The sequence below is a fragment of the Carcharhinus amblyrhynchos genome, chromosome 5 (assembly GCF_965287045.1).
Source record: "Carcharhinus amblyrhynchos chromosome 5, sCarAmb.v2.hapA, whole genome shotgun sequence".
Taxonomy (NCBI): domain Eukaryota; kingdom Metazoa; phylum Chordata; class Chondrichthyes; order Carcharhiniformes; family Carcharhinidae; genus Carcharhinus; species Carcharhinus amblyrhynchos.
This window is the reverse complement of record NC_137328.1, coordinates 51,099,399-51,123,785: the sequence shown is the minus strand read 5'-3', so window position 1 is coordinate 51,123,785 and position 24,387 is coordinate 51,099,399. Positions and strand designations below refer to the sequence as shown.

Here is a 24,387-nt window from a genome sequence, read left to right as displayed (position 1 = left end):
ACTAATCTTGAATATGGACACAGTTTCTGTCTCATACTAACCTTCGAACTGAATTCCACTGCCTCACAACCAACATTCCCTCCAGTTTTGTTCAGTAGTGTGGGGTTAATTTTGTGGAGCTCTACAACCTACAGGGAACATTTCCCCCAAGTCTTCTAAATCTTTGCAATGTAATCTTGTATGGTTGCTGGTTCTTGACCTTTCAGCTATTTTGTATGACCAGGAGTATGTATGATTTTTTTTCCTACCTTGTCTATTCTTGCATAATTTTAAACACTTCTACTACAGCACCTATGGTCTGAAAATATATTTTAATTAGAGCACAAACATTTTAATATTTGTATTTCCTCATTCCAGGTAGAACAGTGCATCAATTAACCCTGATCAAAACATCTTTAACTTCTATTTGGCTTCTCAACCTTTCCTATTTCTATAGAAATAGACCCCATATTTTAAATCTCTTCATTAGCTTCTCAGTCTTGACATAATTCTAGTGAACCTACCACTATAAATTTTATTCTTTCTACAAAGAGGGAGCCAGCACTGAAGACAATAAGTCCATCTGTAGTGGAACCATAGTACTTTACAGCTCCATCTGTTTATCCTCAGATACTATCGGCCTTTTTTAAAGAATTAGCTAACTGACCGCACACTTAAAAGATATACTCAGGTCTCTGCATGTTTAACCCCATCAGTATGTCTTTTCATGGCACACATACTTCCATTACTCACTTTTCCTCTAAAATGCTTTATCGCACATTCCACTCCATTAAATTGCACCTGTTTATATTTTTCCTCATGTTTTTCGTAGTCTACTTTGTTGTTTACCAAATACTTACTTTCATATTGTCAGTAAATTTCAATATTTTCCATATCCAAGCTCAAACTAGCCACGTAAACAGAACAAAAGTAGACGTTATACTGATCTCCAAGAAATACTATCCCAACTAAATTTGCTCAAATCTTGAAGAAATCAATGTCGACTGTGTTCAACTAGCCCAGCAGTTTCATATAGTACCCTGAGCGTTAATTTTGAAACACTGCCTCAGAAACAATCATTCCACCTGACAGATGGAGGAGATAATTAATGGGATGTATTAATATTTGTCAGCAATTACAATGCAAATAAATGATTTGTAAGTAGATCATGTTTACGACCCGCAGAGACCAATAACTTAAAACTTGAAATCTTCACTGGAAGTTTAAATTTATTTTCAAGACTTTTACCTTAAAACACAAACTAAAACAACGTTGACTAAACACTACTAAACACTACAAAAACCGCCAGCTCCCCCGCTGAGTGGATGTGGGGCTCCCCCGCTGAGTGGAGGTGGGCCCCCCCTCCCCCTTTTGATTGTCTGTGGTTGTTTTTGATTCGCCGCATGATATGCCGTTGACTATGATCCATCTGATTTAACAACACTCGACTCCAAATGCGCTCATCAAGTAAAACCCTGCGTTCTGGATAGGTACATGAATAGGCAGGGAGTAAAGGGATATGGACTACTTAGAGGCAAGACAATATTATGATATGGAGTTGCCGGCATTGGACTGGGGTACGCACAGTACGTAATCTCACAACATATTAGATTCGAGGGGCACCTGGCACAGACTTGTTGGGCCGAAGGGCCTGTTCCTGTGATCTACTGTTCTTTGTTTTACCACAGTAGCAACTTAAACCACAGAAAAGATTCTCCATTTAACAATTTAAATGACCAAAATGCTCCCTCTATGATTATACTTTGTCCCTTAGGAAGGGATTTCATTCTTAGAGAACCAGTCCAACATGATTCTTAGATCCTTTTTCCCCCTTTTCCAACCAAATACCTTCTAATCTCTGGACTGATGTTTATGGTTTGGATTAGCCAGGAGATGCCTCCTTCTAACCAAAGCTAGGCAAATCTCCAAGTTTTGTTTAAACCCTCAGGTTCTTTATCTCTTCAATCCAAATACAAGCTCCCACCTGCATTTTGTATGGTGAACAACAGAAACTGGTTTCCCCTATTAGCTCTTGTTTGCTCTCAGATTATTGCAGGCTTGACTCTGCTGAGGGTAATGATATTTTGGAAAATCTACAACTTTATCTGACAATGGCTTCCTATAGACTCTTCCCTGCTCAAAGCCCAACATAGTAAGAAGTCTCACAACACAGGTTAAAATCCAACAGATTTATTTGGTAGTTAACGCCACTAGCTTTTGGGGCTTGCCCCTTCATCAGGTGAGTGGGGGTTCTGATCACAAACAAAGCATATAAAGGCACACACCATTTACTGAATACTAATTAGAATGCGAGTCTTTACAGCTAATCAAGTCTTAAAAGGTGCAGACAATATGAGTGAAGATAGCATTAAGCATAGGTTAAAGAGATGTTCCCAGACAGGACAGTAAGTGAGATGTTGCAAGGGCAGGCAAGTCACGGGGGTTACAAATAGTGTGACATGAACCCAAGATCCGGTTGAGGCTGTCCTCATGTGCGGAACTCGGCTATCAGTTTCTGCTCAGCGACTCTGCACTGTTGTATGCCATGAAGGCCACCTTGGAGAACGTTTACCTGAAGATCAGAGGCCAAATGCCCGTGACCACTGAAGTGTTTGCCAACAGGAAGGGAACAGTCTTGCTTGGTGATTGTCAAGCGGTGTTCATTCATCCATTTTGTAGCATCTGCATGGTCTCGCCAATGTACCATCCCTCAGGACATCCTTTCCTGCAGCATATCAGTTGGACAACCTATGCTTAATGCTATCTCCACTCACACTGTCTGCACCTTTAAAACTTGATTAGCTGTAAAGACTGACATTCTAATCAATATTCTGTAAACTGTGTGTGCCTCTATGTGCTCTGTTTGTGATCAGAACTCCCACTCACCTGACAAAGAAGCAAACCCCGAAAGCCAGTGGCGTTTACTACCAAATAAACCTGTTGGACTTTAACCTGGTGTTGTCTTACTTCTTACTTGTTTTCCCTAGTCCAACACTGGCATCTCCACATCAAAGCCCAACATGCAACATTAATAATCTAAGCCTTGTACCCAAGTGAAATGTTTAGCTAGCTAGAACCCCAATTTCATTCCATCTTGGAATCACACAGGCAGTTTCAACAATTTACAAAACCAGAAATTCCTAACATCTCCCTGGAACTTGGAGATTAATAGTCTATTCATCATCAGAACAGCTGCTTTAGTTCTTGCTTACAAGTGTGAATAGTCTGCTGCTTCTTCCCACTTAAACAATGAGGGGCCCCTTGTAATCTTTAATAACCGAGTCACCTAGGCTTGTCAGCAGAATTCAGAACAGTTCAAATTACCCTTCATTTTTCCATTTTATCTTTCAAGTTGCAGCCCCAAAACAATCTTCAAAAACCTTGCATTTGTCACAATATAGAAGCAAAATTCTAACAACATTTCTTGCAATATCAAACTGAGGGCAGTAAATAAGGAACAGACTGATACAAAAAGACCCGATTAAATCCAAAAAGAGCTGACTAGATTAGGCAGCTGGACTGAGTGGTCGGTGCCATTTAACGTGGACAAATGCAACATTATAAAATTAGGAAAGAACAATAAATTGACAAAAGTAAATTGAATTATGCAATTCCAAAGAGGAATTTGAGGTTATTGGTAGCCAGATTTCCAAAACATGCAGCAGCAGGTAAGGGGGTAAACAGAATCTTGAGCTGCACAGCACAAACATCAGTCAGGCTGAGTTTTAACAAATTCATAATTTTTGTTATCCAATTATCTGCAAAACATTCAGGTATTGGAGAGAACACAGCAAAGGGCGACTAGTGATGGCTAGGATTAGACTCCCGAGTTCGAGACATTGTATAAATTTGGAAGGTCAGCACTGAACAGGAAGCTCGGGGTGATGTTATGGAAGCATTCAAGCAAGACGAAATAAATAACATGTTTAAAATAATCACAGATCCTACAATGGAAGTATTTGAAAAAATATGCATCCACACAATTACTAATTTTGTTTCAGCTCAGAAAATATCAGTTTATCTTTCGTCCTTGAACCATGCACTAAAAAGGTTCTGCTCCCAAGACTGTTCCGACTTGGTTAGAAAGATATGTCCTAGAGTCCAAGGGGAGTATACGTACTTCCCTAAAAGAGCAAATCCCAACTGAGTGGGAAGTATCGAACCATAATCCTACAAGTCCACAAGAATAAGAAAATTGCTTTCAAGGTAGGCGCTGGAGTGCAGCAGCTAGGGGATTTGCGTAGTAACTTCATTGTAGTGTTAATTAAGCTTACTTGTGACACTATGTCCACAGGCAGAATGTAACAAAATAGTCAAAACTACTGACATTTTTAAACTTTTTTTGTTCCCGTAGTGCTTGTGCATTGTACTTTTTAACTATTCTACTGTCCAGCTGTCACAAATCCAAAATCTTTTGCTTTCCTGAAAGACTTGGCTATGTTGTATAGATGATCAACCTGATTATTAAAATCAAGTTTGGAATTGTCCAATTGATACTTCCTAAATTACATAATTTATTTCCTTTGCAAACATGCTGGCCCCCTGCACTTCTTCACCTTGGTTCCACAATCTGAAGTGGCAGAAAAGCAGCACAATGCACCATAAACACGATAACACATTAAGATAGTTCTACAGATACTCAGAATTCTAATTTTTGGAACTTTTTTTTCAAACAGATGATTTATAAAAAAACTCATCTTTTGTCCAAATCATCTCCCCCTCTCAGAACAGGAGCTTAAATATCCTGGTGTCTGACACCTGAAATGCCTCATCTAAGTGGTCATTCTTTAGATACAAGATGAGACACTACCAGTAGGCTATTTGATCTAGGATATTTAATAATAAACCTGACCTTGCATAATATTTTCCAACTGTTTGTTTTGATGTTTTAAGTTTCCTTTGAGATTCCATTTACTTTGATGCCATATCCCATTAAGGGGCTGCCTTTCAATTTATCCCTCACTTTACTGATTGCTTATTTGGTTGCACCTTCCACCTGAAGTCACAATCAACCTCAGGTAAACTAGCCATTTTGCCTTAACCTTGATCTAGGGAGAGAAAACTATTAGTGGCATCATAGCCAAGATGATACAAAACTAAATTAGTACAACATCCCTCTTATAACGTCACTGCCCATAACACTGCTCAACTATTCAGGATGTTAAAGTAGATTCTGTACAAAATAAAACACCAAGCTGGTTCAGTGTGTCAAATTTCAATTTTCAATTTTCCAAGTAAACAAATATGTACCTTAGAAGTTGCATCTGTCTATACTTCAATCCAGTCAGGAATTATCCCGCAGCTGAAAAAGTACAGCGTGAACCTGCTACATTCCACTTTATTAGTACAACTACCACTTCAACAGTTCAATTCTTAATCAACTTAGCAGATCTGTGCTTTGTAAGTGCAACACCAAGCAGATTGCTCTTGACCCTGATCATTACTAAGCATTTAGAACATGCAAGTACAATCATCCCACCCTAAAGAACTGAATTTCAACCTCAGATCTACATTTGATGGAAGCACAGCATAGCTCAAAACTAAGATCCCATCTATCAGCCGTGAACTGTACCCAGAGTTTTGCAGTGAACTGCTACCACTTCCATAATTCACTGGCCAGGAACTAAGAGCAATATGGATACCTATGTTGAGAATAATGAAATTTAGTGTGTATAACATTTCAAACAAACTTTTAATCCAAATACTTAATTGAGCAACTGATTCTTCCAGATCATTTGCCAATATAAAAGATGTAGCCAATACCACCACTACATTATCACAACAAATTGCATACAATATAGAAGCTCTAACAAAGTTGTCCAAAGTTATTTTGCACAGGTATAGGGAAAATAGATGCAATGCCAAGCAAGAAACAGTTATATGGCTGACCAATATCATGGTCAAAGCAGCAGGCTGGAGATTATGTTTCTTAAAGAATGAATGGAAATGTTCAGGGAGGCAATTCCAAAAATCTAGGCAGCTGAAAGTGAAGCCCAAGGTAAATGGAGAATGGGATGCAGAAGGCCAAACCAGGAGATTGGAGAAAGGCACTGTAGGTCTGAAAGAAGATAACAGATATAGGGAGGGTCGCAAGCACGGATAATTTACAAATTTTAAATTTGTGAATGTGGAATAGGGGTATAAATCAATAAGAGTGAGCAAGATGTGAAATGATTTTGAATGAGATCTTAGATAAATCAAAATTTATACAGCAGTGTTCTTGATTTTCTGTTCAAAAGTCTAACTGTATTTACAAAGTATGTCCTTGAAGTTAATAAAGCATGATGCAATACATCATGTAGTACACTTTCAATGTTTGAACTAAAATATGCAAAATATTCTGCAAAAATACTGACAATGCAAACCTGATGATATTATTCTCTGGTTTGCAGGCAACTAATCACATTATAGTTGTTTCATACCTGCAGTGAAAATCAAGTAAATATTGCAACTGTAAAGGCTACAAGTTGATTAAAATAGTTTGTAAAACATCCCTGGTTATACTTCCAGCCCAGAACAATTACTTGCTCTATAGCACTGAGATGAGCAACAGCAGTCGGCTATTTACACTGCCTGTGAAATAAAGTCTCCCATCAACATCTCTCCTGCAAGGCATTGCTGAGAGTAGACGCATTAGTCTTTGCATGTATTCCGAAGACATGCCCCACCACCCAGGTACAATCAGTTGGTAAGGCACTTCCTGACTTCCATCCATGATTATTTCATACTAGAAAATTAATAAAGGGACACATTTGTCAATGGAAAGCTATGTAAAAGCATGCAGTAGAAAATGTTTGCATAGCTGATTTCAAAGTAAAACTAACCTATGTGATGTAATAGAAGCAACTGCAGCATCTTAAGGTTCATCATGACAGAATATTGACTAATTTATAGTTAATTATATATTTGATACAAGTTTAGAAAATCTTACACTTTGCAAAAGGAACTGACAGGATTGAATACATTTCATCGGATCTCGAAATGTAAGTCCCACTTAATTTTCGGTAAGACACAAGGTTACAAGGTCAAAAACCGTTCTGGTAATCACAATAATACAAATAATCCTGTAAAGTCTGAAAGATAATCTAATGCCCAAACAGTATGTATCTGATTTAAAATGCTTCATGGGATGTTCTAACATGAAAACTGTAAAAACCAAATGTAATAATGACGTATCAAGTTTATCAAAGGTTTGTAACTTCAAAATCCTATTCATACTTCTGGGGGTAAAACAATGACACTGTCCTCCATTTATAAACTGCTGATCCTTAACTACTTTTGTATCAAACAGTGGGAAAAAAAAATCAGGGCTTTCAAAGTAGGTCACCTCCTATATTCATTTTTTTTAACATTCCCATCCTGCCATTATTCTTTCCTTCAAGCACCCACTCACCCGTCAACCAACCCCTTACAACACCCCAAGCGAGAAAGCAGAGTAGTGGCTATCCCTGGGTCTTTGTTGGTGTGGCATTCAAGCTGCCGATTAGCAGTCATGGAAGAACATGCATCGATTTACATGTAAAGTAAGGCACCTAGCGTTCAGCCCACAAACTGGATTGCTCACGTGTTATATACACCACTAAGCAAAATAAAACATTTGTTTATATTGTAATCTACAGATCCGTGACTTGAGGTGTCCTTCGGCTAACTGGACTCAAAGCAAAACAAAAAAAATCACAAAAATCTGAAAAGTGAAGTGAAATGTAGTGATCTTGTCGACTGTAAATGCCTATGCACAGATCCTAATTTCTCCATTATAAGTGTTTCAATTAGAGGCAATTATTTCTACATATCACACAGATTAAATGAACCTAATCCTCTTCCCACCCGCAAGTATTGGAGAGATTTCTATGAGGACGGTGGACAAGAGGTGGCACAATGTAAATCCTCAAATCAATTCATACCCAACTTATATCTGAAGTGCCAGACTTGGAAGCTAAACACTGGAGCCACAACACTGACACAAAGTAGAAAGGCTAGATCAATTGTTTATCAAAAGGACCGTCCAATTCCCGAACAGAGGCACAGAAAATGTGGCCTGACCCACCCCAACTTCTATTGCACTTATTTTTTAAAAAGATTTGTGTGAAGCATTTTGCGCGCGAACGCACAGTAAAGCGTGTGGTTTTAGCAAACTCTGCAGAATCAGTGCCCTAACTCCTTGCAAACTCTTGCAAGTCGGCTGCAGACAAACCGAGAACAATTTTAAATACATGTTGTTTTTAAAGAAAAAGGGCGAGAGGCCAGAAGAAGCAGCGCCACCAATTGAGACATTTGGCTGCAGTCTCCCCCCCCCCCGCCCCCAACCCCCAACCCCTCTGGAAATGCATTTCTACAATAACACAAGTAAAAAAATGTTAAAAGCGGACGCTGATGTGGGACTTACCGGAACAGCGTACAGGAAATGTGCAGCTTGTCCTCGCTGAAGCTCTGCAACAAGTCCACTCAGTGGCTGCCCCGGGCTGGGCGCCTCCTCGCAGTTATGGCGGTCAGAGAGCTGTAGATGAGTGTTAATGAGCAGCTTGGTCCCGCCTGGCCTGGCCTGCAGTAACCCCCCTCCTTCCCCTCACACAGCACAGTGTCTCCAACACAGTCTGTCCAGGGACACCCTCTCTGCTTTCCCCCGTCCGCATACACTGTTTAAAGTCTAGATGTGTGAGACCCTGAAGGAAGGATAAAGTTTCAGCTCTGAGATCCCTCACAGCTGGATGGATTCACCGCTGATCATTTTCACCTTTTTTTCCTCCTCTGCTTCTGTTAATGTTCCCAGCTGGGGTGTTATTATTTTTCTTTGCTGTGCAACAGGTTTTTTAAATAAATATAAATAGACAATAAAGCCGACGGCAACATTATTTTCTGTTTTTTAAAGAGTTTGTTTTCATTTTCCTTTTCACTTGTCAGCTACTTTTAAATATCATGCAGCTCTTTAATCTGCCACGAGGGGATCGGTTTGGTGTCCATTCCCCCAGAACCGTTTGGCGAATACTGAGATAACCAGTGGTGATATTATTGACTTAGGCTTGCCTTTGTGAGTGCGCTATTTATCAGCCAGGGACCAATGGCTAGAATCAGTAGTTTTTAATTAGGCAAAGTTCTACTCCGATTGCACACTGCTCATCGTCTCAAACAGGATTAGACTGCCATGAGAGAACTCATTCGCTTGAATTCTCCCAACCTTTATCAGTGTTGAATATTTTAAAAGCCTAAAAACCACTCTACTATAACCCTAGTGTCGAGATTAAACAACGTGAGGTACAGAATCAAATCCGGATTTGACTGCAGAGTTCTATTTGCTTCACTGTATCAGACAAGTGACATTATAATTCCAATCTTATAGAACGCTGTTTTCTCAATTAAATTTCTTACGACATCTAGAAATAAAATTCAATTTAAAGGGAGATACTGTATTCAAATTTAATATGTGTGTCAATACTCAATAGCCCAAAACACTTGGATCATATGTTGGAAACTGACCTTTGCATAGATGTGATAAAACTATTGTTTGTTATGAAAATTTGCAAACATTCTTCTAAACTAAAATTTGGGAGCAGAAGTTTAGGCCAAAACTGGAAGTAAATTTCTTGCAGTAGCTACAAACAAAATCAAATTAAGTTCAAAATAAAATTCAAAATTTGTAGGTGCCTGCCAATGTTACCACTTGACCTGTATTAGTGTAGCTAGTTAAGAATTGAAGTTAAATGATATGTTGAGAGTGTGGACTGGAGGAGCAAGACAGGCACTTGACTTTATGACTACCAATTTGGTTTTTGATAAACTACACTCTTAATTCTTTGCCCCACCTTGTTTCCATTAACTAAACAAGGAGCTAGATGTGGAACACCAGTACTGAGAGCTCACATTTTGGTAGTTCAAAGAAAAACAGATGAAGTCGTAGATTTTATAGGTTATCAAATATAAGAAATCTGTTTATAGCAGGGCATATTAAAATTAACTTCAATGGGATCTACAGATCTTTGTACTATTAAGAACATAAGAACATAAGAACATAAGAAATAGGAGCAGGAGTAGGCCATCTGGCCCTTCGAGCCTGCCCCGCCATTCAATAAGATCATGGCTGATCTGTCGTGGCTCAGTTCCACTTTCCCGCCCTCTCCCCATAACCCTTAATCCCCTCTCTTATCAAAAACCCATCAACCCGCTTCTTAAAAATATTTAGCGAGGCAGCCTCCACCACTTCAACGGGCAGAGAATTCCAGAGATTCACCACCCTTTGAGTGAAGAAGTTCCTCCTCAACTCCGTTCTGAACCGCCCCCCCTTTATCTTGAGGCTGTGCCCCCTAGTCCTACTGTCTTTTTTGAGCGGGAAGAGTCTTTCCACCTCTATCCTATCCATCCCATTCATCATCTTATACGTCTCAATGAGATCTCCCCTCATTCTTCTAAACTCTAACGAGTACAAGCCTAGTTTATTCAGCCTCTCCTCATAGCTCAACCCCCTCAACTCCGGTATCAGCCTAGTAAACCTCCTCTGCACTCCCTCCAAGGCCAAAATATCCTTGCGCAGGTGCGGCGCCCAAAACTGCACACAGTACTCCAGCTGCGGCCTCACCAATGCCCTATACAGATGCAGCAAGACCTCCCTACTTTTATATTCAATCCCCCTCGCTATGAAGGCCAGCATCCCATTCGCCTTCCTGACCACCTGCTGCACCTGCAGGCTGGGTTTTTGCGACTCATGCACAAGGACCCCGAGGTCCCTCTGCACCGTCGCCTGCTGCAGTTTTTCGCCACGTAAGTAATAGTCCTTCCTACCATTCTTCCTACCAAAGTGGACCACCTCACACTTGCCAACATTAAATTCCATTTGCCATTTCCTGGCCCATTCGCCCAGCCTATCTAGATCCTTCTGCAGACTCTCCACACCCTCCACACAATTTGCCTTTCCCCCAATCTTGGTGTCATCAGCAAATTTCGACACCCTACACTCGGTTCCCTCCTCCAGATCATCTATATAAATGGTAAATAGCTGAGGCCCCAGCACCGACCCCTGGGGCACCCCACTAGTCACCAACCGCCAATCCGAATAGCACCCATTGACCCCCACTCTCTGCCTCCTATTTGACAACCAATCCTCTATCCACGCTAACACCCTACCCCCAACTCCATGTCCTCTGACCTTCTGCAGTAACCTCTTGTGAGGTACCTTATCAAACGCCTTCTGAAAATCCAGAAAGACCACATCCACCGGCTCTCCTCTATCCACCGCCCTAGACACATCCTCATAGAACTCCAGTAAATTTGTCAGACACGACTTCCCTTTAATGAAACCGTGTTGCGTCTGCCCTATCAAGCAATTCCCTTCAAGATGCCTCGCAATTTCCTCCTTAATGACGGATTCTAACATTTTACCTACCACAGACGTTAAACTAACCGGCCTGTAATTCCCCGCCTTTTGCCTGGCACCCTTCTTAAACAACGGCGTAACATTAGCCGTTTTCCAATCCTCCGGCACTTCCCCGGAATCCAGCGACGTCTGGAAAATAACCACCAAGGCATCCACTATCACCTCCGCCATTTCTTTCAGAACCCTCGGATGCATTCCATCCGGTCCTGGGGACTTGTCCACAATCAGCCCCTCCAGTCTGTCGCGCACCACCTCTCTAGTAACAGTAATGTCATTAAGACCCTCCAGTCCTACCACCTTTCCATCGCTAACACCCGGCAAATTATTCACGTCCTCCTCCGTGAAGACAGAAACAAAAAAGTTATTCAAGACCTTAGCCATATCCCCATCCCCTACCACTAGGTCCCCTTTCTCATCCGCTAAGGGACCAACGTTCACCCTAGCCAGCCTCTTCCTTTTTATATATTTCTAAAAACTCTTGCTATCCTTTTTTATATTAAGTGCTAGCCCAGCTTCATAGCTTCTTCTACCCTCCTTTATCAACTTTTTTGTCAATCTTTGTTGACATTTAAACCTTTCCCAATCCTCTTCTCGCCCACTGCTCTTAGCTACTCTAAATTCCTCCGCTTTTAATTTAACACTTTCCTTCACCTCCTTCGTTATCCACGGCTTATTACCTCTCTTCCTACTGTCCTTTTTAACCATCGGAATAAATTTCTGCTGAGCACCATGAAAGATCTCCTTAAAGATCCTCCACTGCTCCTCAGCAGACCTACCTTCCAACGCGCTCCCCCAGTCCACATTCGCCAATTCTTCTCTCATCCTACCATACTCCCCTCTATTCAAACAAAGGACACGTGTCCGGGAACCCACTTTCTCCTCCTCCATCTGCAACAGAAACTCCACCATACAATGATCACTCTCTCCAAGAGGATCCTTCACCTCAAGGTCCCTAATTCTACCCGCCTCATTACATAGCACCAGATCCAAGATAGCTCGCTCCCTCGTCGGCTCCAACACACACTGTTCCAGGAAACTATCCCGGCAGCATTCCAAGAACTCCTCCTCGAGCCCACCTCGTCCAACATGGGTCGACCAATCAATATGCAGATTGAAATCCCCCATAACTACTGCCGTCCCATTCCTGCACGCCGCACTTATTTGCGCGTTAACAGCCCGCCCCACCTCCAGATCATTATTCGGGGGCCTATAGACGACACCCACCAGCGTCTTCCTCCCTTTGCTGTTCCTAATCTCCACCCACAACGATTCCACTTTCTGCTCTTTGGCTCCGATATCATCCCTTGCTACCACCTTGATGCTGTCCTTAATCAGCAGAGCTACGCCACCCCCTCTTTCCTCCTGCCTATCCTTCCTAAACACTTGATAGCCCTGTACATTCATCTCCCAGTCCCTGTCACCTTGCAGCCACGTCTCTGTAATGGCCACCAGATCGTATCCATTTGTGTCGATCTGCGCCACCAGCTCATCCACTTTATTCCGAATGCTTCGTGCATTCAGATAAAGCGCTTTCATCCCAGCCTTCTTCTGGACCCTATTTGCCGTAACGCCACCACTTGGGACATCCTCAGCCTCTTCCCTTACCTGTACCCTATCCTTAACTGTAGACCTCCTAACATCACCTACCCTCGCACCCTCCCCCCCCCTAATTAGTTTAAAGCCCTGTCTACAGTCCTCTTTACTCGATTCGCCAGCACTCTGGTCCCAGCACGATTCAGACCAACCCCATCCCGCCCGAACAAGTCCCACCTACCCCAATACTGGTGCCAATGCCCCATAAATTCGATCCCATTCCTCCCACACCAACATTACATTTAATATTGTCTGCAACTCCAATGTCAGAGGCATTGACTTGTTGAGTAGCAGATTTTGGAAAGGGCTGAGTTGAAGTGATGAGTAGAATCTTGAGGAAAGTTAATTGGGAAACCACATTTAAAACAAAATGGACAAATTATTTAAGGTTATTAAAATAGATAGGGGAAAAGAATATATTCTGCTTATGAAAAAGGAGGTATACAGCAAGTCCTAGACCATAAGGAAGTTAATAGGAACTTAAACTATTCAAATGAGGAATTGCAGTTTTTAAGGAGGTTTGCATCACCTTTATTCTTCCCAATGTGTCCAACATGAAACTGTTGAGTCTTGATTTCACCCCTGAACAGATTTTTTTTTTGGTGAAAACAAATATCCGAGAAGCGCCTTGGCTGATCTCCATCTGTGTTTCTGGTCTGTGATACTGACCTAATATCAACCCTGTGGTTTCTGAGCACAAAAGGTTTTGGCTTTGTTGTTCCACCTTGCAACCTCATGAAAAACTGATCAAGTTCATATAACTCAGGTATGTTTGAGAGGTTTGCATGAATTGCAAATCAAGTGATTAGCCAACCAGTTCAGCAACTTAAAACAAGTACCATGGGCTAATCTAACAACTTGATGCTCCACAGCTTCCTTTATGTTGAATAATTATGTTCCAGCTAATCAGTGTGGGTGTTCCCCTGCAAATACATATGAACAATACAAATTAGGAGCACGAGTAGATCATTTGGCCTCTCGAGCCTGTTCCACCATTCAATATCATGGCTGGTTTGACTGTAACTTCCAGCCCACAATCTTACTGACCCTCAATAACCTTTCACCCCCTTGTTAATCAAGATTCTATCTCGTTATACCTCAAAAATATTAAAAGACTCTGCCCTTTAAGGAAGAGAGTTCCAGAGACTCACAACCCTTATTCTCATCTCTGATTTAAATGAATGACCCCTTATATTTAAGCAGTGAACCCTAATTCTAGGCCCTCTGACAAAGGAAATACCCTCTCCACGTCCACCCTGTCAAAACCTCTGGGGATCTTAAAGGTTTCAATCAAGTCACCTCTTCTTCTTCTTAAATTCTAATGGATACAAAGTGATTGTGAGTTATTGCCCACATATTTACCCTGCTGATTCCCCCTGACACTAGATTCAACTTGGCATAGCTAATGCACCTAAACCACACATCTTTGGATGATGGGAGAAAACCGGAACACCTGGATGAACCCACACAGGCACAGGGGGAATGTGCAAACTCCACACAGACAGATACCCAAGGCTGGAGTTGAACCCGGGTCTCTGGCACTCTGAGGCAGAAGTGCTAACCACTGATGCACCCTTACGTGATATCATGGAAATGTGTTAGAATCTCTACTATTGGTGAGTGCTGAATGCATTTGTAACATCTCTTTTTGTTCATGACGCATCATTGTATGAGGGCAACTCAGCAGCCAAGTGATTAGTAGTAGTTGTATCTTTTCAGTGGTAATGGCAAAGGACAATATCTGGACAGGAAGGTTAAAATCCCAACAATGTCCTCATCTCACTGGCTGCTGTAGCTTCTCAATAATGTGGCGCTGATTGCATCAAATTAGTGGATGCAGCATTCTTGCTGTTGTGTCAACTTTCACTTCCCAGAAAGAATGCATACAGGGTGCACTACTGACCTTAGAGATCATGACCTGGTAATCATGAGGCTGGAAGGTGTAAGACTATGTTCAATTTGCTCTCAAAGTGACTCATTGGACTTTTCATTTAATGCAATAGAAGGGCATTAAGAGATGGGAGGAATGAGGTTGCCTCCCATTCATTTTACTGCTCCTGCAATCTGGTAGCAACTAAAGTGGCACAAGCATGTCTTCCACATTGTGCTTCCTCATTGGGGTAAAGTCCCTTGGAAGCTGACCCTCATCACTCTCTTCAGCTTCCTGGCTCTCCTGCTCTTCATCCTTTGAGCTCTCCTCCTCCTCCATCTCTGTCCCTAACAAGCGATCACCCCTTTGCAGCACCAGGTTTTGAAAGACATCACAATGATGCAGAAGATTCTAACTGGAGTCTACTGCAGAACCCCACCTGATCGGTCTAAACACCAGACGTATATTTTGACACTACTAATTGTCTGCTCATTATGAATTGTGTGGAGCTATGAGGTGCTTTCACCTATCCCCCAAGGCACACTGAGGCTGACACACGGGTGTCATAAATCAGCATTTGAGTGGGTACACCTGATCTCCAAACCCTTCAAACTCAGACCCTTCAAATATCTGACACACTTGCGAGTTACTAAGAGTGTATAAATCATGGCGACTCCCTAGGTACCTTGTACAAATGTGTATTATGTGCCTCTGATGAAAACACACTAGTTGAACTTTGAATCGAAATCTTTTATGGTTGATAAATATGAAGAGCTGATGTCATAGAACCCCAAAGCCACATGGGAGCTGTTTATTACAGTCTGCATTCTAAGGAAGCTTGCAATAGCTGCAAATGCATTAAGTCTAGAGGCCTGGCCATCTTAATGAAGTGCAAACATCATATAGTGATATGCCTTGCTATAGAGGACAACTGTGACCTCCTTGATACATCTATGTGTGGCAGATTTTGAGATGCCACACTGTCCCTTGGGGATCCCTGGAATGATCCAGAGGCAATGGATTGAGTACAGCAGTGACCCTCAAGGCTACTGGCAGGGGATAGCCTCCCTCTCTGTGGGGCATTAGTTCCTTCCGTCGAATGTGGCAAATATGATCCAACTGAGCTTAGGAAAAGTGCAGGTGTACTCAGTATTGTTTCTCACTCAGCTGCAGATAGGAGAGTCTCCTTCCTTATACCCTTGGTCTATTGAGTTCCCTCTGTGTTCTGGGTCCTTATGTTGTTGTTATGCTTCCTCTGCACCCTGAACCTTAGTAAAAAGTCTCACAACACCAGGTTATAGTCCAACCAGTTTATTTGATAGTAAACCCACAAGCTTTCAGAAACACTGGGCCTTCGTCAGGTGTGTAGAAGGTTGAGTAAAGCAAGGGCACTTGAAGTGAGGTGCGCGCTGATTGTTCACAATATTGACTGAGAGCCATGCACTCCCTATGCATTCAAAGTTTAAATATTTATTTTGTTTCCACCATTTGAAGTTGATGACAGTTCTATTAATGTAAGAATGACTAAGCATTTTCCATAACTTGTTCTGAAATATTTGGTGTATATTGAATGTATTCAACCTTATTCCAGGGCCGTAATTAGTGAACAAGCCAATTTGAATCTTACGGGCCACTGAGACGAAGAAGGACCACTCACGCAGTCCACCCACTAGCCGAGGTTGCCTGTCACAACCCTACGCTCTTGCAACATTGTCCTGCCAATTTGCCCCCGCCATGTGTTCCCCCTCCCCAACTCCCTTGCCATGTTTTCCTGCCCCTCTACTGATGTGCCTTTTAAATCTCACTCCCCCCTCACCCCACCACCACCCCCTCCCCACCCTTCCCAATCATCGTGGAGGCATCCACCAGGAGTAGACCAACCCCACACCTCCAATACTAGTGTTCCACTTGCAGCATTTCATCATCTTCCTCCTCCTTCACCTTTGCCCCCTGCTCTGCCTCCTCAATGTCATGTGACTGTTCCTCAGCTTCTCACCTGATAAGTAGTCTCAAAACCTGTTCCCTTACAATGGTGGTATTCAGCAACTAATGAAATGCTGGAACAAACCTCACAACTTTCTCAGTTGAGTACTATATTGATCTGGGCCTCAAGCATGGCTCAGGCAGTGGAATCATTACTTCAGGACAATAATGCTTTGTTCTATTAAATTTCTTGTGTCAGCTTGTCTCTCATTATATGCCTGTAGTGCAAATCTCTTTGGGTTGTGAAGCAGACTTATGAGCCATGTAGATAGTCTTTGTCAGCTGTAGCCAATCTTTGGTTTGTCATAGTTTTAAAGTACAGCTGTTGCAGAGGACTGCTGCAGAATGCAAGCATCATGACTGTGGCCAATATATTGGGCATTGACCTGCATGATTCACTGTCTTTAGAAACACATCAGCTGCACAATGAATTTCCTTTGGGTTCAAGTACGTGGCACAGTTGGCACAAAGCTTGTGCCCAGCAATGTTCTTACAGTCAATGTACCCTGCAACATGGGGATATCTGCAATCAATACAAATCCTTGTGCTTGGCCCATCTACTTCTCTCTGGCAAGAGGGATTAAAATTAATGTTATCTCTCGTTGCATAACGAACCTCAATGGCTTTTTTTAAATAGCAGTGCATTGTAAACTTCTTTTATCTCCAGCAGCAGGCTTGAAGGGGTCATTAAAAAAAAGCATAGCCATGGTCACCTTCACAGCTACTGCAATGCAGACCTTGCCCTGTTCTGATGTTGGAGTTGTGTCATCAACAGTTGGCACCTTTCAATATCCACTTCCTCAGGGAAGCACAGACATCTCAAACACCCATTGGGGTGGTGTAGCTCCCTGATGAGAATTTTTTTACCCATGGTTACTCCTTCCACTTCCAGCAACTTGTCCTGCCCTGCATGACCTCTGTTCATTCTCCCTGTCATGCTCAATACCAGGAGGAAGGTTGAGGCATGCTTATCCACCCTTGAGTGAAAACAAGTAGTTTGTGCCAAAGCCTGGAAGATAACAGAGAATTACTTCATCACCTGTCAAGGCACTTTCTTGAAGACTTTTGAACTTTAAGAGTTGTCCTTTTAGAACAGAAGAACTAGGAGCAGGAGTAGGCCATCTGGCCCCTCAAGCCTGCTCCACCATTCAATAAGATCATGGCTGATCTTTTCATGGACTCAGCTCCACTTACCTGCCCGCTCACCATAACCCTTAATTCCTTTACTGTTCAAAAATCTATCTATCTTTGCCTTAAAAACATTCAACAAGATGCTTCAATTGCTTCATTGGGCAGGGAATTCTATGGATTCACAACCTTTTGTGTGAAGAAGTTCCTCCTCAATTCAGTCCTAAATCTGCTCCCTCTTACTTTGAGGCCATGCCCCCTTATTATGGTTTCACCTGCCAGTGGAAACAATCTCCCTGCTTCTATTTTATCTATTCCTTTCATAACTTTATATGTTTCTATAAGATTCCCTCTTATTCTTCTAAATTCTGACGAGTATAGTCCCCATCTACTCAGTCTTTCCTCTTAAGCTCCAGAATCAACCTAGTGAATCTAGTGAGAGGCTGAAAAAATTAGGCATATATTCTCTACAGGTAAGAGAAATGAGAGGTGATCTGTAGTAAAATATACAAGATTCTGAAGAGGCTTGACAGAGTAGGTTCACCTGGATGGAGGATTTAGAAAACGGGGGACACAGTCACAGTTTAAGGGACTGATAAATTAGGGCTGAGATGAGGTACAATTTCTTCAAACGTAAGGTTGTAAATCTTAGGATTTATCCATTCCACAGGGCTGAGGAAGCTCCAGTTTTAATTATATTGAAGACTGAAATAGACAAGGAATCAAGGGAAATGAGGAGGGGATGGAAAAGTGGAATTGAGGCAGAAGATCAGACATGATCCCTACTGAAAGTCAGGCTCAGTTGTCTGTTCCAGTTTCTACTTTTTAATGTTTTTATGAATAGAAGATTCTACAGAAAGAATTAGATGAAGAGAGGTGGGAGGATGCTCAAGTGAAGCACAAACCAACTGGGCCAAATGGCCTGCTTCTGTGATGTAAATTCTATGCAATCCTGTTGGCGTTTTTTCTTTCCCCTATTCTGAACTTCTATTCCATTCCAGCAAGGACAATGTGTTTACAAAAGATAAATGAAACTGTTTGTTTGATCACCCTGCAGTAATAAAAGAGAGAGCTATTAAAGTACTTTTGAGGCATTAGAGTCCATTTTGCAGAGTTGAAAATGCAACAATCCATTTTATATCCAGAAACATCAATGAGAAAATGACCAAATATTATGGCATCATTTTTGACCAGGACATCAGGAACAGCTCCTCTATTTCTTTTTGCATGATGGTAAGAGATCTTTCAAATTTAATTGAGAAGGTGATTGTGGCATTGGTTTATTACCTCATGCAGTAGACAGAGTTGTGCACTCGGTCTCAGTTATCTGGTCAAGTCTCCGAGAATGAACTTGATTCATAAGCTGTTGACATAGAAGTGGGCCACTTGCATGCAGTAGAGCATTTGTACCAATGAATATATTGGTACTGTATTAACCTGACATTGTTGTTATTGTCATTAAATGCTGCTCTATAATTTTGAACAAATATTATCTTGACTTAATGAGATGTTAAGGTAATCTTATTTCCTGGAGTAGTCTGCTGCTCAAAACATGATCTGCTCTGAGAGCTAATATATATATTGTTGCAAAGGACTTGATCTTCCCACGGATTCTGGGCTATGACATCCGGACCAAATGGGGGTCTGAACACACACATGCTGGCAATAAAACCGGAAATGCCGTCCTCCAGGAGGCAGCCTCCTAATTGGTCACCTCCTTGTTCACTAACCAATTAAGGTCAGAGATATTGAGGGTGCTCAACATGGAGGTGCCCCCATTGACCCACAGGAAATACTACACTGAAGCTTCTGGAAACAAATAGTGACTTTGGGAGGGGAGGAAAACCCCTCTGCATTATGGGAAACAGTTGCAATTGTGACTTTTCTTTCAGGTGGCCCTGAAAGAAAATTGGGCATGGAACCTGCAGCTTTGATGGCACCCAGGCCTGTCATATAGCAAGGAGCTTCTCTATAGGGTGGAGTCCTCTCCATTGGTGGGATAGTTCCAACATCATCACAACATCGCCCTAAATTGGCTGCCTGCCTCCATGGTGTGGGCTGCCAATCCTGTTACCATTCCAACTGATGGAAGGAACCACGGTAATAAGAATGTATCGCCAACCTGACGCAGCTCCCCCCCCTATTTTCCTGGTTCCCCCTTCTCCAAGTCATTATGCAGTAAAATTCCTCCCAAAAGATTTGCTCTACAAATACATTATTTTTACTGTCACATTATTGTGTTGTGATTTTCAAAATTTACATTGGCAGATGTCACAGTTGTGGAATAAGCACAGATAGCAATGGAATCACCTCATTGTGACAATCACACCACTGTGTCTTTCTGTTTAATAAACAGGATACAGTGATTATCTTGTTCCTGTAACATGTGTCAATGGGTAAACACACTGGCCACTATGATACTGAGCCATACAATAAGGAAGGTCACAAGTTTGACTCTTGATCCAAGCTGAGTTCACCTTTTTTTTTTCAAGGAGCTGACAGATGCTAGAATTGGTTTCAGCATCATTGAGCCTGAGACAAGAAGTAAATAAGATTTCTTGATCACTTTATAGTAACTCCTGTTATAAAATGTACATGTTGGGCTGTGAGCTGGGATAGGATCAAATTCAAAGGTGATACGCTCCATGATTAAATAGCTTGTCAATACTTTGCATGGATTTGTGGGAATGGTGGGCTAGATGGTAGAGAGTAATTAAAACTGTATCTCAGAATTTGTGCTCAAGACTCTAATTAATATCTGACCCATGTGCATGATATTTTTTGTTGAAGTACAAATTACTATATTGTATAGGGTGATTAAGTAGCAAAATGGTATAAGGCAAAAGAAGGATGTTATCGTGACAAGATGGGCCTTTGACCATAAAGGTTACTAATTTAGTAGAATGCAACAATGAAATGCAGGCCAATTTAAACAAATATTGTATGATAAGCATAATCTAATGGGCGTTCTTTAACTAACTTCTAAAATAACACTGTAATGTTCCCAGTTTGACACTTAAATACATTAATTTTTTTCTATAGATCATGACTCAATTGGAGATAAGAATGGGACACAAGAATAATGACCTCAAAAGATGAACAGTTGTAAACTTCAGAATACAACAAAGTAGTAGTTCAGAATTGGGAGTGTACAGAGAGATATCCACTTGAAATTATCAATCCAGTGTGAAACAGCAGATAAAAGTGAATAAAATGTTTGCGTGTAAAAGCAAAATATTACAGATGTGGGAAATTTGAAATAAAAACAGAAAATGATGGAAAATTCCCAGCAGGTCAGGTAGCACCTGTGGAGTGAGAAGCAATTTTAAAGTTTCAGATCGAGGACTTTTCTTCAGAATTGGAAACAGTTCAAGGTGTAATAGGTTTTAAGCAAGTTTTGAGGAGGTAGAGCAAGGAGAGGGGAGGAAAGAACAGAAGGAAAGACCTGTACTAGGGTGGGAGGCAGGGTGATTAAGTAGCAAAATGGTACAAGGCAAAAGAAAGATGTTATCATGACAAGAAAACACAAGATGGGCCCTGGGGAGGTGAAAATGATGAAAATAGAATCATTACCAGAAACTGCTACATTAAAAAAAATGGGAGCGGTGGATCACACCTCAAACTGTTGAACTCAACGTAAGTATATAGACATCAAAAACCATAAATCTCAGGCATTAATAGTGAGATTTATGGAGTACTGATTCAGTCACACTGGAATAATTGGAACAAATTGATCGCTATATAACAGTGAAGACATCACGACTTTTGAGTGATTGATATATTTACCCATCAATGACATAGGTCCACTGCCTTTGTGAACTTGGGGTCAGCTGAAAGCAATGTAGGAAGCTTTGTCTGCAAGAATATCTGTGGCCTATCTACAACTTAGCATGAGACTGTCAGCAGCAAATAAGGCCACCACCAGCCTCAGCTTTCTTACCTTCTGCACATTGCTGTGCAACTAATATTCTGGCCACACAGGTGTTAAAGAGCTGATCAATGCATTGGATCAAAGGATGTGATAAAGTGGATAGAAATTATTTATTTTCTCTGATGGGGGAATGCAGAAAATTAATTGATAGCCTTAAAATAAGAGCTAGGAAGTTATGTCAAGAAGCACCCCTTAATTCAAATCTGATCTCCAAAATCTGAAGGGACTAGTTCAATTGAAAATGTTAAAAATGAGATTGACAGATTTCTGTTAGGTAAGGGTATTATGGGTTGCGGAAGCAAGGAGACTAAATGGAATTAAAATCTGGATCAACAACCATGATCAAACTGAATGGTGGAACAGGCTCGAAGAACTAGATACCCAATTCCTTTTCTTATTGGTGCACATCAACTACATCTGGGCTTCCTCTTGCAGTGAACAATAAAAAGGCAATAACATGGCTTTCTGCTTTCATGGAACTGCTGCATTTGAGAATGTACAAGGGATCGTTGGCAACAATACACCTATAATAGAAACAGAAAATGCTGAACATGTTCAGTATCCTGGAGAGAAATAGAATTAATTCTAACAGCTACCTTCCAAAACCAAAATGAACAGCCAACCAAATAAAGAAGGGCAGAATTATGATCTGAAATGTTGAGCCTGTCAGATTGTAAAGTGCCTAATTGAAAGATAAGGTGTTATTCTCAAGCTCACGCTGAACTTTATTGGAACAGTATCGGAGACTGGATGGCAGGAGGGAGGAGGCCCTTAACTAGCCATGAAGTGGCTAGATTAGGATTTCAATTGGCCCATGGGTGAGCCGGTCACCTGATACCTCCCCTGCCACAGGCAAAATTGCTGTGGGTGTGTGCAGGAGGAGGCAGGCATCAGGCATAGTGCCCAATTTTATTCCTCGACCCCTACTTGCCATCTTGCCCCAGGGGGATGTAGACATTTGGTCAGTTCTTCTTTCCATGGATACTGCCTGAACCTATTGAGTACTTCCAGCATTTTCTGTTTTTATTTTAGATTTTCAGTATCTGTAATATTTTGCTTTGGTCATTCAGCTAGCAGGTTTTCCTTATGTCATTCACCTGGTGTTACTTCCCGAAATTTCCGTAACTATCCTAATGGAGTATCTTCACCAGAAGGTGATGATAGGAGAGGCACAGACAGTGTACAGTGCTGTCCCATTTTTGGCTGCTGACACCACTGGCAGGCTGTTCATTCAGGCTCACAGTGGCTCACAATATTGAACAGCTGTTTGCAAGTAATGCCTTGTCATTCTACACTGGTTAGCTGGAAATCAATTTTTAAATAAATAGCTGTATCCAGGTGTAGAGTCATACAAAATCTGTGTTACACTGGGGAGCTCCTTTTACTATTGTATCCAGTATCCAACAACAAACAGAGACACATTAAATATTTAATGAAAAGGATGAAGTTGATAACATACAAATTCAATCTCATTGAAAAATCACTCAACATTATGTGTGCATACATTTAATGTTTGCAAAGTTAATCAGAAACTATTGTCATACGTCTAGTTCTATCACAAAAGATTCAGGATCTCGTTGCAAATAAGTAACCTCTGATCCAAATTGAGTTTAAGTTTGGATGACTGATAACAGATTGCTTATGAAGGACAGGTGCTTTATGGTAATATTGTTACATTGTGAACCCAAACTAATACTAGATAAAATAATTATTTATGGAGCTAGTTGGAATCAGTCAAATGTTTAGATGTTGTGATTAGGGGAAGGGGCCAAACAGGAACATAAGGCAGAATTCTCCCAACTGGCTCTAAGTCACATAGTAGGGGCATGGATGGGGAGTGTTCCCTGCTGCAAACTAAGATATATCTTCCAGCCCCAACCTCACTAATCCCGCACCCAGGGGTCCAGCGTATAGTCTGTGGCATCTCGCCATCCTTTTTGGATGCCATATTTAACAGACACCAAACATCACGGACACACTGTTGAAGAGGATGGACCTCTTGAAAAAGAAGATGGATCCCCAGGACATTGAGGCTGCAAGGTGGGTTTCCTCGGTGATATTGAAACTGGAGATTCACCTGAAAGATTCCCCCCACCCCCACCCCACTGCTTTGATGTTCCATGATTCAGAGTCGCTGGTGGTCTCCATTCTGAACTCTGAAGACAGCCCCAGACTTTCTCCAACTGAGTTCTGACTTCTGCATACCATACTGTTCCAGGTGTGTTCTAGCACTGTCATTGTGGAGAATCAGGAGTCAGGGAAAGATTCATCTTCATCTCCATTCCATTAGAGGGATGCAAATCAGATTCACACCAGCCTCTAACAGGATTCCCAATCCACCATGGCAGCACCAGCGGAAGATCCTATGGGAATTTCATACTGTGTGAAATTGATTTTTGGACATCAGCTGACTTCTTCCCCACATCTGGTATTGAACCTGACAGCAGAGACATAGGAAAATTCTGATGTTAGAAGCAGGAATGAGCCAGTCAGCCCCTTGAGTCTGTTCCACCATTCAATGAGATCATGACTGATCTG

General features: G+C 41.5%; 1 protein-coding gene across 2 annotated transcripts in view; it reads right to left on the bottom strand.

Annotated features, from left to right (window-relative positions):
• LOC145343022 (semaphorin-4D-like) overlaps positions 1-8,479 on the bottom strand; it is a 167,966-nt gene extending 159,487 nt beyond the window's left edge. For both annotated transcript variants that reach the window (XM_080188762.1, XM_080188759.1), the window contains exon 1: positions 8,366-8,479. The gene's annotated coding sequence lies outside the window, so the exon portion shown is untranslated. The remainder of the gene's footprint in view (positions 1-8,365) is intronic.
• Between the last annotated feature and the right edge of the window lie 15,908 nt (positions 8,480-24,387).